Source organism: Hemicordylus capensis, chromosome 5 (genome assembly GCF_027244095.1).
Source record: "Hemicordylus capensis ecotype Gifberg chromosome 5, rHemCap1.1.pri, whole genome shotgun sequence".
NCBI classification, from domain to species: Eukaryota; Metazoa; Chordata; class Lepidosauria; order Squamata; family Cordylidae; genus Hemicordylus; species Hemicordylus capensis.
Genome location: NC_069661.1, coordinates 98,153,036 through 98,169,174, shown reverse-complemented (window position 1 = coordinate 98,169,174; position 16,139 = coordinate 98,153,036). Strand labels below are relative to the sequence as shown.

General features: G+C 42.2%; 1 protein-coding gene across 1 annotated transcript in view; it reads right to left on the bottom strand.

Annotated features, from left to right (window-relative positions):
- Positions 1 to 16,139, bottom strand: part of FRYL (FRY like transcription coactivator) — a 286,750-nt gene that overhangs the window by 223,236 nt on the left and 47,375 nt on the right. The window lies entirely within an intron of this gene.

The following is a 16,139-nucleotide window of genomic DNA, read 5'->3' as shown; positions in this document are numbered from 1 at the left end:
ACAATGCTAACCTTCCTCATCATAGTTCGCAACCATAATCCCCATGTATATAATCCTCTACTATTTGCAGATTTGTCTATTCATTTTTCAGCTCCTTTATGGCTCAGGGCGGTTTACACAGATAAATAATAAATAAATAAGATGGATCCCTGTCCCCAAAGGGCTCACATTCTAAAAAGAAACACAAGATAGACACCAGCAACAGTCACTGGAGGTACTGAGCCAGGGGTGGATAGGGCCAGTTACTCTCCCCCTGCTAAATAAAGAGAAACACCACAGTAAAAGGTGCCTCTTTGCCCTGTTAGCAGGGGCAAGTAGGGAGAAGTGTGTGCTTGTGTATGTGCTAAAAGAATCAAATAATTTTTATTTGCTTGACTTCAACACAACGTGATTCAAAGCACAACAAAATAACAAATATGTAGGTTTGTGCAAGTCCAGAGGTGCTAAAACACCTCTGAAAGTGAAAACACTTCTAAAAACGTAAAGGACCTGCTATCTCTAAGCCATGGTTGCATTTTCTTCATGGTCATTAGAGCTGCAACTCTTAGTCACTTTTATATATCTGCCAAATAGGAAGTCATGACAAATCTAGATGAATCTGTGAGACTTCTGCATTAAGAGCAACATGTAAGCAATAAAATTACATGATGCTTCTAGATGCACATAATTGCACATTTTGTACATCATTTTGACACATACAGCAATCAATCAATCATCTTTATTACTGTCCAAGACTAGCACATGATAGACAGTACAGCATGATTCAAAACAATAAAAACAAATTATGGAATCATAAAACTATTACTTTAAAGTTACTATTCTAAGAGTATAAAGCTATATTATAATACTATAAAGCTGCCATCTTTAAAAAAAGAAGGTAACTATGAAATTATTAAACAGCTGTATTTAGAAAATTATGAACATAAAAAATGTGAAATATATAAAATGCAAAAAGTGGTGGCTAAAACAGGGTATATAAAATAAGGCATCTAAACAGGAACAGTGGAGGAAGACATATACAGCTGAAGTCATACAAAGAGTGCATATGAATATTTCACAAATACCTCAAAAATTTACCAGTTTCATCCAAAGAGCAGCTATCTGGATCTGAAAGGGCTGGGTTGACTAGCCAAGCTGCATTCTGAGATATACATCACACAGTACAATGAATAGACCTTGACAAATTTTCTTTCTATTTAGGAGCCAGCACAAATATTTAGGAACCAGACAGTGGACGCTTGGCAATTATTGGAATTAGTGGTGGACATTGTGGAAGGGGAGGGTAAATGAGCTGCTCTTTATCCCCTTTACAAGTAACATATAACAAACAACAACAACAACTTATATACCGCTTTTCAACAAAAGTTCCCAAAGCAGAACAGAGAGAAATAATAAATAAAATAAGATAAGATGGATCCTTATCCCCAAAGGACTCACAATCTAAAAAGAAATGTAAGATACTTAGAACAGGACCATCTGGGACTGGGACAAATAAATATTGTATTAACTATTTCTGAATATCCTAGTCCCAGAGCCATAGTTACATTTCTAGGTGCCTTGGCTCCCTGGTGCATGGTTTAATAGTGGCATTTTAATTTTTTAAAAAAATATATTCATCAGCTTTTAAATGCAAAAAGGTTAAGAGACCAGAGTGCATCAGAGTATCAGATATGACATGCCTCCTCAGCTGTCCTCTTCAAAGGACAACTCTGCAAGATGGGCACCCCAACTGTGCTCTGAGGCATCTATGGTGATCATGAAGTCAGGACCTGGCAAGTGAAAAGGGGAACTCATGTTAAGTTCCTTACACAAGTCCGCCAACAAACTGATAGGCGAACCTCTGAAGGGAGTTGCATAATGGTTTTGTAAGAGTGTTTTTGAGGGTTGAAATTGTCAAAAACAAACAAACAAACAAACAAACAAACAAACAAAAACACCCAATGTTGCAGAACCCTCATCCTTAGATGTGCATGGGGTAACACGGAAGTGTGGATGCCATGAATCTCAGAAGGCATTGGATGGTCTTGGCAGTGTAGGATCTGGAAGAAGAAACTTGGTGTGCCGATTCTGATAAGTCTCAAATCCTTTGCTCTGGAAGGTAAACATGGCCTGTCACAGAATCAAAGAGAAGACCTGGAAAGAAACGTTGGACTTACCATGAATGGTTCTTTCTCCACAGTGTATAGAGGTCATTGTTCCTAATGACAGGTTAAGGTGTCCTACTTGCTCCAGAAGACAGGAAGGTATCTATCCCTATTGGAATGGCCCTGGTACCCTGGTTCCTTCCTAGGGGACCTTGATCTCAATTTTTGGCATTGCAGTACTCTGACAGATGGGGAGCACTCAAACCCGTAATGAGAGCTCTTCCAGATTTGAGAGCAGGAGCAAGATTGTGAACAGGAATGGTGATGGCGGCTCCAATTGTCTCAGTATCTTCCTGATCAGTCTTGGGACCGATTGGACCAATAGGGATCCAAGATGCAGTGGCTAGACTTGGAACGTCCATAATAATTTTCTAAAAGAGAGCCCATCCCTCCCTCGATCTCTATGGGATTAGGGATCCTGGTAATCATAACTCCTAGGTTCCAAAGGGCATCGAGGTCTATGTGTTATCAACTAATCCAGCCGCTCTAATCAATATGGAGACTCTGAGATATATGCGCAGTGTCTGCGTTCTAAATTTGATAGATCATCGTTAATTGAAAATTCTTTCAGGGGTGGATTAAGAGATAGGCAGAGTAAGCACTTGCCTATGGCAACAAAATCTGAGCAGCAAATCAGCCCCATTTCTCCCTATGGGTGCGGGATGGGGGTGGCAGTGACCACAGAGGCTGCAGTGAGTGTGGGAGGACAAGGGGGGCAGTTCCCCCTTTTACCTTTAGAAAAACGCTGCTACATGGCAGCGGTATGGTGTCAGCAAGAGCTCTGTCCAGCTCCCCCACTACCTTTCAAATGACTGCATGAGTGAAGAAAGGCCCCAAACAAGCTGCAGACCGCCCGTGCAGTCATTTGGGAGGTAGGAGGGGAGCTGGATGGAGCCCTAAAAGTAAAAGGGGAAACTCCCCCCTCCCCCACCACAGCCCTTTACTTGTAATGGGGAGGGACAGAGAGGGGAAGCAAATCCTTGGCTGCCTACGGGCAGCAGAAAACTTAATCTGTCCTCGATTGCAGAAGTCCTCCCAAAGGAGAGCAATCCTTCAGGGCTGAGGACATTCCACCTGTATGGAAGTGTACGCCACCTTCTTTTTTTTGTTAGATGGTCGCTCAACCAAGTCTGGTGGTGGTTTCCTTTTTGGGATTTCTGGCAAGTGTTGCCCCACTGGCAGAGAAGGGCAGCTTTTTCTGTCTCTGGTCCCTTGGAGGGAACCCTGCAGCATTTTCTTCTTAAGCAGTGGAACTGTAGCCTGTTTATTGTGCTCCGCTTGTGCTGTGGAAGCCTAAGGCCCCAGTGGAAATGAGGGAGCTTGAGTTTGCCCTACCTGAGACAGTCTCAGCAACTCTTGAGCAGCTGACTGTAGCGAGACATTTGGCACATGTGATGAACCTGGGGGCGGAGGCAAAGCACATGGCCACCTAAAAGACCAAACCAATACAAGAAACTATAAAAATCAATATAAGCATTAAAAAGCCCAATGCTTTAAGGATTCTCCTATGCAAACTGAGGGTAACTAATGCTCTCAGTGGGATCACCTCAGCTACACTGCAGATAGCCATCAATCCCAACAGATAGTAGCAACAAAACTAACTAATTATAGGTATTGCCTCTATACTGTTATTAGGTTGCCAAGTTTGCTATTAATATTTGTTGTCTTTATACAAACCCTTTTTCCAAGGCAGTTTACAATTTCATTATATATGATGGGGTTACATTCAGGCCATAGGAGCTCACACTATCAACTCTCGAGGGAACTTACATGCAATGCATGTTACAATTTACATGCAATGAATATTACATGGCAATGTTCCAAGTTCACTTCCTGGCAGCATCTCCACGATAGGGCTGAAAGATATTCCTGCCTGCAACCTTGGAGAAGCTGCTGCCAGTCTGTGAAGACAATACTGAGCTAGACAGACCAATGGTCTGACTATATAGCAGCTTCCTATGTTCCTATGAACTCATGCTCTGGCCTGAGACATTTTAAAAAAAAATCATACAATACTTTTTTTAAAAAGAGTACTTAAAGTTTCAAAAGATTAAAAAACAGTCATGGTGACGCTTCAAGGTGAGGGCCAGAGCTGCTCTCTTCAGGAATTAATAGCATAAGCTCCTGTGACCCAAGTGTAGCCCCTTCAAGCAAAATGAAGGCACTTTTTTCAGAAATAAAATTTGTGAATTCAGTTACATGGCAATGTGATCCCACCTTACTCATCCCAGCAACTGTTAAAGCATTGAATGAGGAAGCAATAAGCAGCAGGCAATATTCAATTCGGAACTTCATTTTCCCCTCTTCTTCTAATGACTGAAACTTTCTCAATGTATAGGCTCACCAACAGATCTTAATGCAGGCTGCTCTCTGGATCCTACATAGGAGGAATTTCTCCTTCAGCCCTCTAAACCCTTTCAGATTTGCTGCACAATATGTTCCTAGAAACACAGTTCTAAATACAAGCAAGCTACCAAAACAACAACCCTACCTTTAAGCAATCAGGCAGAAACCCTTCATATCCAAAATAGTTGATGTATAGGCTTATCAATAAGCCTCAACCCAGGCTGCTCTCTGGATCCTCCTGAGGAAAACCTTTTCCCTCAGAATCCCTAAGAATCATTATTTATATAATACTTCTCAAAAAAATAAGTTCTCAAAGATTAGTTTTCAAAGCTGTTTACATAGAAAAATAAATAAGAATAATATGGTCCCCTGTTCTCAAAGGACTCACATTCAAAAAAAGAATACACTGTAGATACCAGCAACAACCACTGGAGGGATGTTATACTATGGTTGAATAGGGACAATTGGTCTCCCCCTGCTCAATATAAGAGAGACACCACTTTAAAAGGTGCCTTTTTGCAATGAGTATGTGAATTATACCTATTCTCTTTAAAACCACATACAAGTACTCTGCTTTACAGCCCCCTAGTGGACAAGCAACCAAATTCTTGGGTTTCTAACCCACAAAGGAAAGGAGATTCCAAGAACAAGCATTATTCTTTGTTCTCCCAGGACATGCAAGTACCCTGGGAAGATGGGGGAAGGGCTCTCAGTTCCCTTAAGACTAGAACTGGCCTTTCAGGAGTTGATAAGGTGAGTACCTCTGGCCCTGGCTCCCTACTTCTTTTAATAAAGTTGTGGCATGTTTTAAGAACAATTATTTGTATCTTTTGCTTTCTTTTCCTGCTGTCTAGAAAGCAGCGGTTCAAATCCCGCTGGTACCAATATAGGGCAGAAGCCATATAGGAAGATGTTGAAAGGCATCATGTCACACTGCGCAGGAGGAGGCAATGGTAAACCCCTTCTGTATTCTACCAAAGACAACCACAGGGCTCTGTGAGCACCTGGAGTTGACACCGACTCAACAGCACACTTCACCTATAGACAGAGAGTGTTGTCTCTGAGCATACATGTTAAAGCCACAGGCTTCCACTCAATAATTACTATCTTTCTTGCTTTCTCTACAATGTGGATTATTAGCATTCTTGTTTTAAATATACTAACAAGGCAGTCTACACCAGAATACAAGTTTCTGGGTGGTGGATAGGAATTGTATGAGGAGTTTCCTTGCTGCACTTCTTTGAAGCTTCCTTGCCTGGGGTCCCAATCCTACACATGTTCATTAAGAAGTGAGCCCCAGATAAAATAATGCTCCCCCCCCCACCACCACCACAAGTTATTCTACACTTTGTTGAGAGGCTAAGGGGATAGGGAAGAAAGCCCACATTCTTGCCTAGGATCTTTGCTGGTTCAGATCCTACTTTTGTTTACTCAGAAATAAACCCCAATGAAATTAACGGACTTCTCAGCAACTTCTTCCTCTGCTGAGGGACTCTGTTTCCACCTTTGGTGGGAGAGGGGTAAGCAAAGAGAGAAAGAGGGGAGAACAAAACCCGACAGAAAGGTAAGCAAAGGAATAGTTGTTTAACTATAGAAGTGCCAGAGTGCTCAAATTCTTATCAAGCAACTCTGTTCAGAACCAGGAACCTGCCAGGACACACCTCCCTCCAACTCTGGCTTCAGAACCCTCAATGGGCAGAACTGTGGATCTGCATCCCTAATTGATTTTATCCTGTTATTTGCTTGAAAATTACTGAACACTATGAAAAATAATTGAACACCAATTGCTTGAAAAATACTGGCTACAAGTTTTTCAAAACAAGCAGAAGGTACCACTCTAGCATGGACATCAGTTTTTGAATAAATGAAGAGACACTACCACCTAATGGCGCAGTGGGGAAATGCTTGACTAACAAGCAGAAGGTTGCCAATTTAAATCCCCACAGGTACTATATCGGGCAGCAGCGATATAGGAAGCTGCTGAAAGGCATCATCTCATACTGCACAGGAGGAGGCAATGGTAAACCCCTCCCGTATTCTACCAAAAGAAAACCACAGGTCTCTGTGGGCACCAGGAGTCGAAATTGACCTGGCAGCACACTTTACGTTTACAATTTTTAAAAATACATTATCTGTGGTGAAAAAGAAGTCACCAACATCTAAACTCTTCCATTTTAGGAGTTAATATTTAAACTGTTGTATCTCAGGTCACTTTTCAACACATCTGCACCAAAACAAATTTTTTAGGGGGGTGCTTGCCATTTAGTTGATCTGTACAAGATTTCAGGCAGATTGGTTGGATACTATAGATTTTATAAGCAAAAGAATGTTCAGGGCTTCTACTGGTAATGGTGGAATGCTCTTTTTACTCACCTTAAGAACGTATGAATAGTCTTGCTGGATCAGGCCCAAGGCCCATCTAGTCCAGCATCCTGTTTCACACAGTGGCCCACCAGATGCCGCTGGAAGCCACAGGCAGAAGTTTAGGGCATACCCTCTATCCTGCTGTCACTTCCCTGCAACTGGTACTCAGAGGCATCCTTCCTTTGAGGCTGGAGGTGGCCTATAGCCCTCCGACACGTAGCCGTTGATAGAGCTCTCCTCCATGAAGTTATACAAGCCCCTCTTAAAGCCATATCCAGGTTGTTGGCTTAACACCTTAACTATGCAGGTACTACCATACTTATTTAACAGCAATTACTAGTGACAAGAAGCCACCTAATGGTGCAGCGGGGAGATGACTTGACTAGCCAGCTAGATGTATTTTCCCCAGACTATGGGAATGATATAGGAAGATGCTGAAAAACATCATCTCATTCTGCAAGCCCCTCCAGTATTCTACAAAAGACAACCACAGGGCTCTGTGGTCGCCAGGAGTTGACACCAACTCAACAACATACTTTACCTTTGCTGGTGACAATACTATCTTGCTACGCAAATTTAATCCTTAAAGAGATTGTTACCTTTTCCATTGGAAAGATATCCCCATTGCAAAAAAGAGTCAAATTTCTTTAAACTGAATTTGCAAATAAATTCTAGTTCAGAAATTTCACACTAAAACCCCTCCGAAATCAATTGTTGGTGACTTAATTCAGCAGCAGAGTGTCATGGGAGAGAGAGATGTTCTGCTCAGTTTCTGAGCTTTGTCGTTTTTACATCAGATGTGTTCATTTAGTATTTTGCAAAGAGATTGATCTGTTTGCCCTACTACAGAAGGGCATGATAGGTAGTAGCATATTACACTAGAGCTCTCCCTCACACTTACAGGAACACCTTTGTAAATACAGGAGCTCCAAGTGCACAAGGAGTTCAGAATCAGATATTGGCTCTGCTAAGTGATCTACATCTAGGGAGTTTGGGGGAGCTTCAGAGAGCAAAAATGTTCTTGGCAACTCAAAGCACCTCCCCATAGGTCAAGCAAACAAGGCTCATCCCTCTTCCTTACTAGAAAAATCAGTGGGGTGCGCTGTTCTAATATTTTCATCTATGTGCGGAATGAGTTTTGTTCTGAGCGGCAGTATTGAGGCAGTGTGCACACACATGCATTCAGAGTGGGGCCTTCCTGCTTCATCCTGAGAGGGATTTAAAACTGAGTGGACATCAACAATTTCGTACGCGCACCCACGTGCACACGCCTTAGAGAGAACACTGGAGGGGCTGCAGTTTCAATTTTTCATAAAGCTTCAAAATGGCATCATGCCGATTCATTTCTAATGTTTTATAAGATCATCCATGTTATCCAACTGAATATGTTTAATTACATTTGGAAATTTTATCTCCCATGTCATAAGACTTGCATAATTTCACTTTAACAGAACATTATTTTAATCCTCTATTTGCAGTTCTAACCTAACCCCCACCATCACCATACACACTCTTTTCAGATGCAGAAAGCTGGGAGATTTATTATGCTGATGATTATAATTACAGATTACACTATGCCATCTGCTAAAAAGGGCTCTATAAATGGTACTGAACTGTAACTATCTCAGCTGAGCTTCACCTGCTACAAATCTAGATCTTTGTGCTGATAAAGCAATGTTCCTTATCTATAGTCAGATTTGCCAGTGTTTTGCTGATTGCAGATTTTAAACAGGAACTGCAACTATATTCAGTGTGCCAAGGATACTGCAAGTTTTCCATTCAGGAATTAAGGAGAAAGTGCAATGTCATTAAGCCTAGTTGTCACAGGACAACAGCATAATGCAGGGCTGCAGAAAATAAAGCAGAAAGAAGCTCTTACCCTTCCATGACAACTGCCTTGTGAATTTTCTATTCTTATCATTCCGCTTTTTTTTTTTTTTAAAGAACCATTTCTCTGGTCTCTGTAAAGAAGATTCGTTTCAAATATTTTTGTATTCCCCATTTTTAAAGAGTGCAGGTTAAAAATAATTCCATTCATTCATTTATTTCATTTATATACCACTCTTCCTCTAGGGAGCCCACAACAGTGTACATGGTTATAGTTACCCTCACAACAACACTGTGAGCTAGGTTAAGCTGAGAGATACATGACAGGCCCAGAGTCACCCAGTGAGTTTCATGGCTGAATAAGGATTTGAATTTAAGTCTCCCTGGTCCTAGTCCAAGTTATGGTTTGGAAACCATTTCTGTGGAAAACCTCTCTCACACCCATGTCCAGGATTTGTGAATGAAGAGACAGACTTAAAGGAAGCGTGTGCACACACACGCACACTTATTGCCACAGTTTTGCTTTAACTGAATATATCAGTATTAAGAAACTATATAGAATCCAAGAAGCTATATGTGAATAAAGATAAGATTCTTATTCACAATAATGTCAGAGTAGACAAGGCATGATAAGGGAAACAAACCAAGACTGTAAAGGAGTGCCACTGTACCCTGATTTTTTTTTAAGTGAAGTAATTCCTCTTTCTATAAATAGTTTCTTAGACTGACATCTACTGGTAACAGATTGCAATGCTCAAAACATCTTGAGAGTTCGCATTGTTGGAGGGAAAAGATTAGGAAATAGGGGAATTGTAGCAGTCATTCAAAAATTATACTTACAGACACACAATCAGATTCTTAGCAATACATGTTGAATGAAGTTTGGAAAGTTGCCAAGTAGAGACATTTTCCATCAGGTATAGGCCATTATGTTTGAGATGCAGCCCTCCTTTGCTCTCTCACATGCTCTCTTTTTTGGGCAGCACATTAGGTGTACTACTGTATCCACATCTTCATGCTGCTAAAGACTTACAAAATGGTATATTCACAATTTTGCAGTCATCACCCTTGCCTCCACCTCAATCCATTTACGTGTTGGAAGCAGACACTGCCTAAAAACTAAGGAGAATCGCTCTACAGTTATTAGACATAAAGGTCACCAGCATTGCAGAGAAATTACTTAACACACACACTATTAACGCAGCTCGATAGACAAGCATTTTCTAACCAAAGATATAAAAAGTATACCTCTACTTGCATAGTTTTATTTGTGTATATGCAACATTTTATAAGTACAAAGAAGCTAAACAAAAGGAAAAACAGTTGCTTTCAAAGGAGAAAGAGGGTCAGGTAATTAAAGTAGATTATAGTAATTAAAATAGATCAGACTAGACAAAGGCTTTTCAACCAGTGGTAAATGTGCTTCACAGTAGGGCAGATGATACCTGATTTTGTAGATTGTTTTCATGCAACAGAGACTAGGTGGTACTTCGCCAAACCCCAACTGGAAGTCAAGATAGTCAGGGTGGCATTTCACCGACAGTAAGCTACAGCTGCCTGGACTATAACCTTCAAAAGAAGTGAAGGCTGGGCAAGAAAGAAAGGCGGGCATGGAACAGAGGAGAGACCAGGAGACAGTATTTTAACCAGAAAAGCCTCTCTTTGGCTGCAAGAATAACTATGTGATGAACTGTCCACTCCTGCACAAAGCAGTGGTAGTCACACACATACAAAGTGGTAGTCACACACATACAAAGCAGTGGTAGTCACACACATACAGTGGTAGTCACACACATACAGCTCTGGATCTGAGGCACTCATTTTAATTGGGTACTGAAGGTCCTAAGTAGTATAAAAGTTTGAGAGAACTAGATTTCCCGGATCACTCTCACTACCTTTTACCCCAAAGTACATGCACTCAGAAAAACCAATTTCACATTTAATGTGCAGTCATGCTACCAGGTTAGCTACACACAAGGTTTTTCTGAACAAAGCCCTATGCGTTAAGATGACTGTATTCTTAATGGCACCGTGGGGAAGTAACTTGCCTAGGGAGCAAGAGGTTGCTAGTTCAAATCCCCACTGGTATGTTTCTCAGGCTATGGGAAACACCTATATCGGGCAGCAATGATATAGGAAGATGCTGAAAGGCATCACCTCATATTGCACAGGAGATGGCAATGGTAAACCCCTCCTGTATTCTACCAAAGAAAACCACATGGCTCTGTGGTTGCCAGGAGTCAACACCGACTCAACAGCTCAACTTTATTCACTTAAAACACAGTTTCTCAACTGCTGGTCTGCGGACCAGTGCCGGTCCGCGACAGGTTGAGTGCCGTTCCGTCCCTTCGCGAGTTAACACCTCCCTCCCTGAGAACCTCCGTGTTGTTTTTTAGGCAGGCAGGCAAGCAAGCAGCTTTCCGCTTGCCTTCCCCTGCCACGAACCTCCGTGTATCTTTTAAAAAACCAATGCTGAGGGGATGGCTACAGGGTGGGGGGTGAGCCAGTAGTCCTTACACACACACACACACACACACACACACACACACACCCTGAAAACCTCCATGTTGTTAACCAAAACCCTTCACATTCCAGCTGCCGCGAGGCCGATAGCAAGCAGAGCGACGCCGTGGCCTGCCGTTTGGCCCGGCGCCGCTTCCCAACTGAGGGAGGCACGCCTGCGCAGTTACTGCGCAGACGCGCCTCTCAGTTGGGAAGCGGCGCTGGGCCAAATGGCAGGCCACGGTGTCGCTCTGCTTGCTATCTGTCGCCCATCGCTGCCGCCACCAGGGTGTGTGTGATTGGAAGGACTACTACCTCACACACCCCAATAGCCATCTCCTCAGCCACGCAGCAGCTGGAATGTGAAGGATTTTGGTTAACAACATGGAGGTTCGCAGGGGGTGGGGGGGTGGAAGGACTACTGGCTCATCCCGCACCCAGTAGCCATCTCCTCATCATTGGGTTTTTAAAAGATACACGGAGGTTCGCAGCAGGGGAAGGCAAGCAGAAAGCTGCTTGCTTGCCTGCCTGCCTGCCTAAAAAACAACACGGAGGTTTTCAGGGGGTGGGGGGTGGAAGGACTACTGGCTCACCCTCCACCCAGCAGCCATCCCCTCAGCATTGGGATTTTTAAAAATACATGGAGGTTCATGGCAGGGGAAGGCAAGCAGAAAGCAAAGCCCTAATTATTATTATGAGACAATAGTTCCCTTTAAGCAAATTGTACCACCTTATTTGGGGCACAGAGGTTTCTAAATCAACTCCTCATTGAATCTACAATGTTGTGACCCAGATCTGACATGAATGAATAGTAAATAAAACATATTTCCAAAGGTTTTAACAGAAACTTAGTAGTACTTTGAACATTCACCACGTCTTATCTTTGGCAAAGATAATATTAGTAATTGATACTGCTTCCTAACTTGACAAGATTAACTGCCTTGGCATTTAAATCCATTTCACTCCTGCCCAGTTCTCTCAACCAAACATGCTGTTATTTGTTTGTTATTTCTTTGTGTAAACCGCCCTGAGCCATTTTTGGAAGGGAGGTATAGAAATTGAATGAATGAATGAATGTAGTGAAGACATCAGAAGATGACTTTTAACTGTCATTTTCAATGATAAGGTGATTTGGTGGTGCCACAACCATATTCCATATTCAAAAGTTAATATGTCTTGCAGGGGACCCACAAATTTCTACATGTGGTAATGTTTTATTTTACTGCATGGGGGTGAACTCACAAGAATGCTAAATCTCATGAAAATGTAGCATTGTCTGTAGAAAATGTAGATGTCTGCATCCTAAGATTAGATTAGTTATTTCAAATGAATAAATTAACTCCAATCTCTCTCACCTCTGCAGTCCCCAGCCACATGCATCTCACTTATATACCCATTTTCTCTCTGGCCTTCTCCCCCTGCCCCCCGCCCTTCTTCGACTGCTCCCTCAGCTTAACATCCTTTCCTAGGCCTGTCAATTCCTTTGTTGCCTACCCAGGCTCCTGCCTAATTTTGCTTTTTCTATGCCTCTTTACCTAGTTCCTTCTGCAAGATCTGAGCAGCTTATAGAGACTTTCTCTCTCTCCCTCAAACCAAACCTACCTATCCTCTTTCCATTTCTTTCTTTTTTAGCTTCTTTCTTTCTCTCCCTCTCTCTCTTCAAGCCTGCTCCATCCTCTTTTCCTTTTTCTATCCCTCTGTCTCTCTCTCTCAAGCCAAGCCTGCCCCATTCTCTTCCTCAAGCCAAGCCTGCCCTATTCTTTCCCTCTTTCTTTCCCCGTCTCACTTCTCTCTTTCCTTCTTATAAAAGCCTGTGTGGTGAAGGATCAAAGTATAATCTTCTTATCAAAAATTAAGAGAAAAACCTCTCTAATTTTTTTCCTTAGAAGTGCTCCGTATTAAGTGTGATGATTTGGCAGAGGTGGAAAGAAAGAACAATGCATTTTATTGTTATGTATTTTGTACAGATTGTATTTATTTTATTAGAATTTTTAATTCAATTTACTTTATTTTAATTAAAATTAATCTTGGCCTGCTAGAACTTCAAAAATTAAATTTTGATTAAATTCATTTTAATTATTTTCATTTTTATTCAATTAAATTAATTGATTGATATTAAGTATTACTTTAATAATCAGCACCCTAAAAACTGACCTCGGCCCCCATGAGCCAAGTCACGATCAGTTTTGGTCCACCAGGTCATTTGAGTTGTGCATGCCTGTAGTATAGTACTAATAGATAAACTTGAAACCCCTTTACTAAATGCTGGTCTGGGAAACTGTGCATGAAGAATGTAGCAGTCCTTGAAACTCTGCATGAAGAATTTACCGGTCCTTGACTCCAAAAAGGTTGAGAAACACTGACTTAAAAAACTCACCCACTGAGAATATTCTGCAGTTATGTTGTTCAGAAAATTTTGTGTTGTTCAGAAAAATATACTCATTTAAAGTTAAAATAAATTTGATCTCCAATTTGCAGAATTTATGGTAGGGAACAGAATACAGTTTTGGGACAATTGAATACCGTATAACAGGAAGCAGCTAGTGCCAAAAGGGTGGAGGAGCTGCAACTCTCACCCATGCTCCCAAGCCATTCTCACCTGTGGCAAGCCAATGAATAAGAGAGGCTTGGCAGGTTAGAAGAGAGAGCTCACGCACACAAAAACACAGGTCTATGGTTTGTAGCAGGAGTGCACAACTCAAATGCCCCAGTGGACTGGAACCACCCATGACTTGGTGTGCAGCAAAGGAGTGCACAGCTGTACATGCTGCCCTAATGGCTGCTGGCTGGGCTGTTCTGGGTCCTCCATCTCTCCCGATACCTGCAAGAGCAGTGTGTCACTGCAAATAGCCTGACTTAGCAGGCGCTCACTTTCTCTGTGCCAGTCTGCTTTGATTCTGCCTTTGGCTTTGCCCTTTCCGCCCATTTGCACCTCAAAATGACAGCTGCCACCCTTACAATTTTGTGCGCTGGATGCCTGCACTGAGGAAAAACCAAACAATGGTGGTGCTTCTTGGAGACCTTGGGCTTAGTAAGAGCCTGGCCTCTCTCCTCAGATGTAGGTTCCTCTGAAAGGGATCCGGCCAGAATATCCCTTGTCTTAAAAGAGTCTATGGAAAATGTTACAAAGAGAGCATGTTTGGGTGATCCCCCAAGGAACAACCCTCTGCAGGACTGCAGGCCTGTAGTTACCACAGGTTGCACTCTGGATCTCACGGGATTATGAGATCTCCACTTTGTTTCACCTGTAGCTAACTCAAAGGGCATGTCACTTAGGCACGTAGCCTACGAGAAGGAACTCTTAGGTAAAGTGCAGGAGGACCTCTCCATGCTGTCAACCCCATGATTACTCACAGGTGGGAAGCTGGAGTAAAAAGATCAAGCCATTGAGTCAGTGTTGACTCCTGGTGACCACAGAACCATGTGGTTTTCTTTGATAGAATACAGGAGGGGATTACCATTGCCATCTCCTGCACAGTGTGAGATGATGCCTTTCAGTACCTTCCTATATAGCTCTTAACTAAGATAGGTGTTTCCCATATTCAGGGAAACATGCCAGTTGGGATTCGAACTAACAACTGCTTGCTCCCTAGGCAAGTCACTTCCACTCTGTGCCATTAAGTAGCGAAAGCTGGAGTAGATGTGGTTTAATCAAGAGCTATTCTTTAAAGAGTAAGCCAAGTATTCTCACTATGTTGGCACAGTGGATCACGTCAAGATAGCACCTATTCAGGAAGGAATGATAAGAAAGCAACAGTCAACGAGTATGTTAATGGATGACTCAGGGCCAGGGAAGCTAGCTTGTTTACATTACAGCTAGCCATCCCCAGATCTTCTAAGAAACATGAGAGATATTTGATACATCAATTTCACCTCTCCCTACAATGGTCTTTCAGATCTTCACTAGCCCTTGTCCAAGAAGAAGTTCACTCTTCACTTTTGAATAGAACAATGTTGCGTCCTGTCCTCTGTCCCTATTGTCCACATTTGCAAGGTGCAATAAGCATAATGCCCCCGGGCAAGAATTTTCCTATAACTGATCAAGATGCCATCAATCTTGATGGTATCAGAGTATGTTTTCTGTGGCTCTTGGAATCTGTGTGTTTCCTGTGCCTCCTGGGTCACCCGTGTCTCTACCTCAGATTCACCAGGTGGTTCTTCCTCTAATCCATCTTCTTTTTCCTGCATCTTGGCACAGACACCTTCATTTTGCCTTGTCTTGACTCTTGCTCCTGCTTTACCTTTCGCCTCCAGACCAGCCCTTTTCCTAACGTGGTCTGCACAGTACTCCTGGCTACGAGATTTTCATTCATTTTTTTATGCTGCCCGGTTGACAGACCTCTGCCTGGTCCCAAGGTTCCTGCTTCCACCTGCTTGCCTTCCTGTTTGCCTCAGAGAAAAGCTTCTCAGCCATGACCAAATTGCAAGGGTTCACAGCATTCCTCTGGGAAGGAGTGATGTAGGATAACACCCCTATTTTCAAAACTCTACTTTCCCTTCTCCTCACTTCTCCTAAAATCCAAAACTGTTTCTCATCAGCCTTAAGTGAACTTAATTCAGAAACTCAAGCCAAATTGCCTCCTTGTGAGCTGTAAAATAGTCTGTTGTAACTTGTTGATCTTGCTAGTTAAATATTGTTGCTCAACCATTGCAGTCATCCCTCACCAACCACAAGTGTTCTGTTCTGGCAAAACCCCACCGTTGGCAAATTCACGGTTGGAGAGCAATTGAAATCAATGAAAAACGGGGTTAGGGGGAATGCAGTTACAAAAAGATCGAAAAATCTAAGAAAAAAATACCAATTTTTTTTTTATCAAAAATCACCCAGAATCCCTTAAAATCACCAAGAATAAGCAAAATTGAACCCCTGAAAAATTCTGAATCCCCCCAAAATTCAGAATCACTTTAAATTACGAGGAGTTGGCAGCATCAGCAAGAGGAATGAGTGGATTGAAC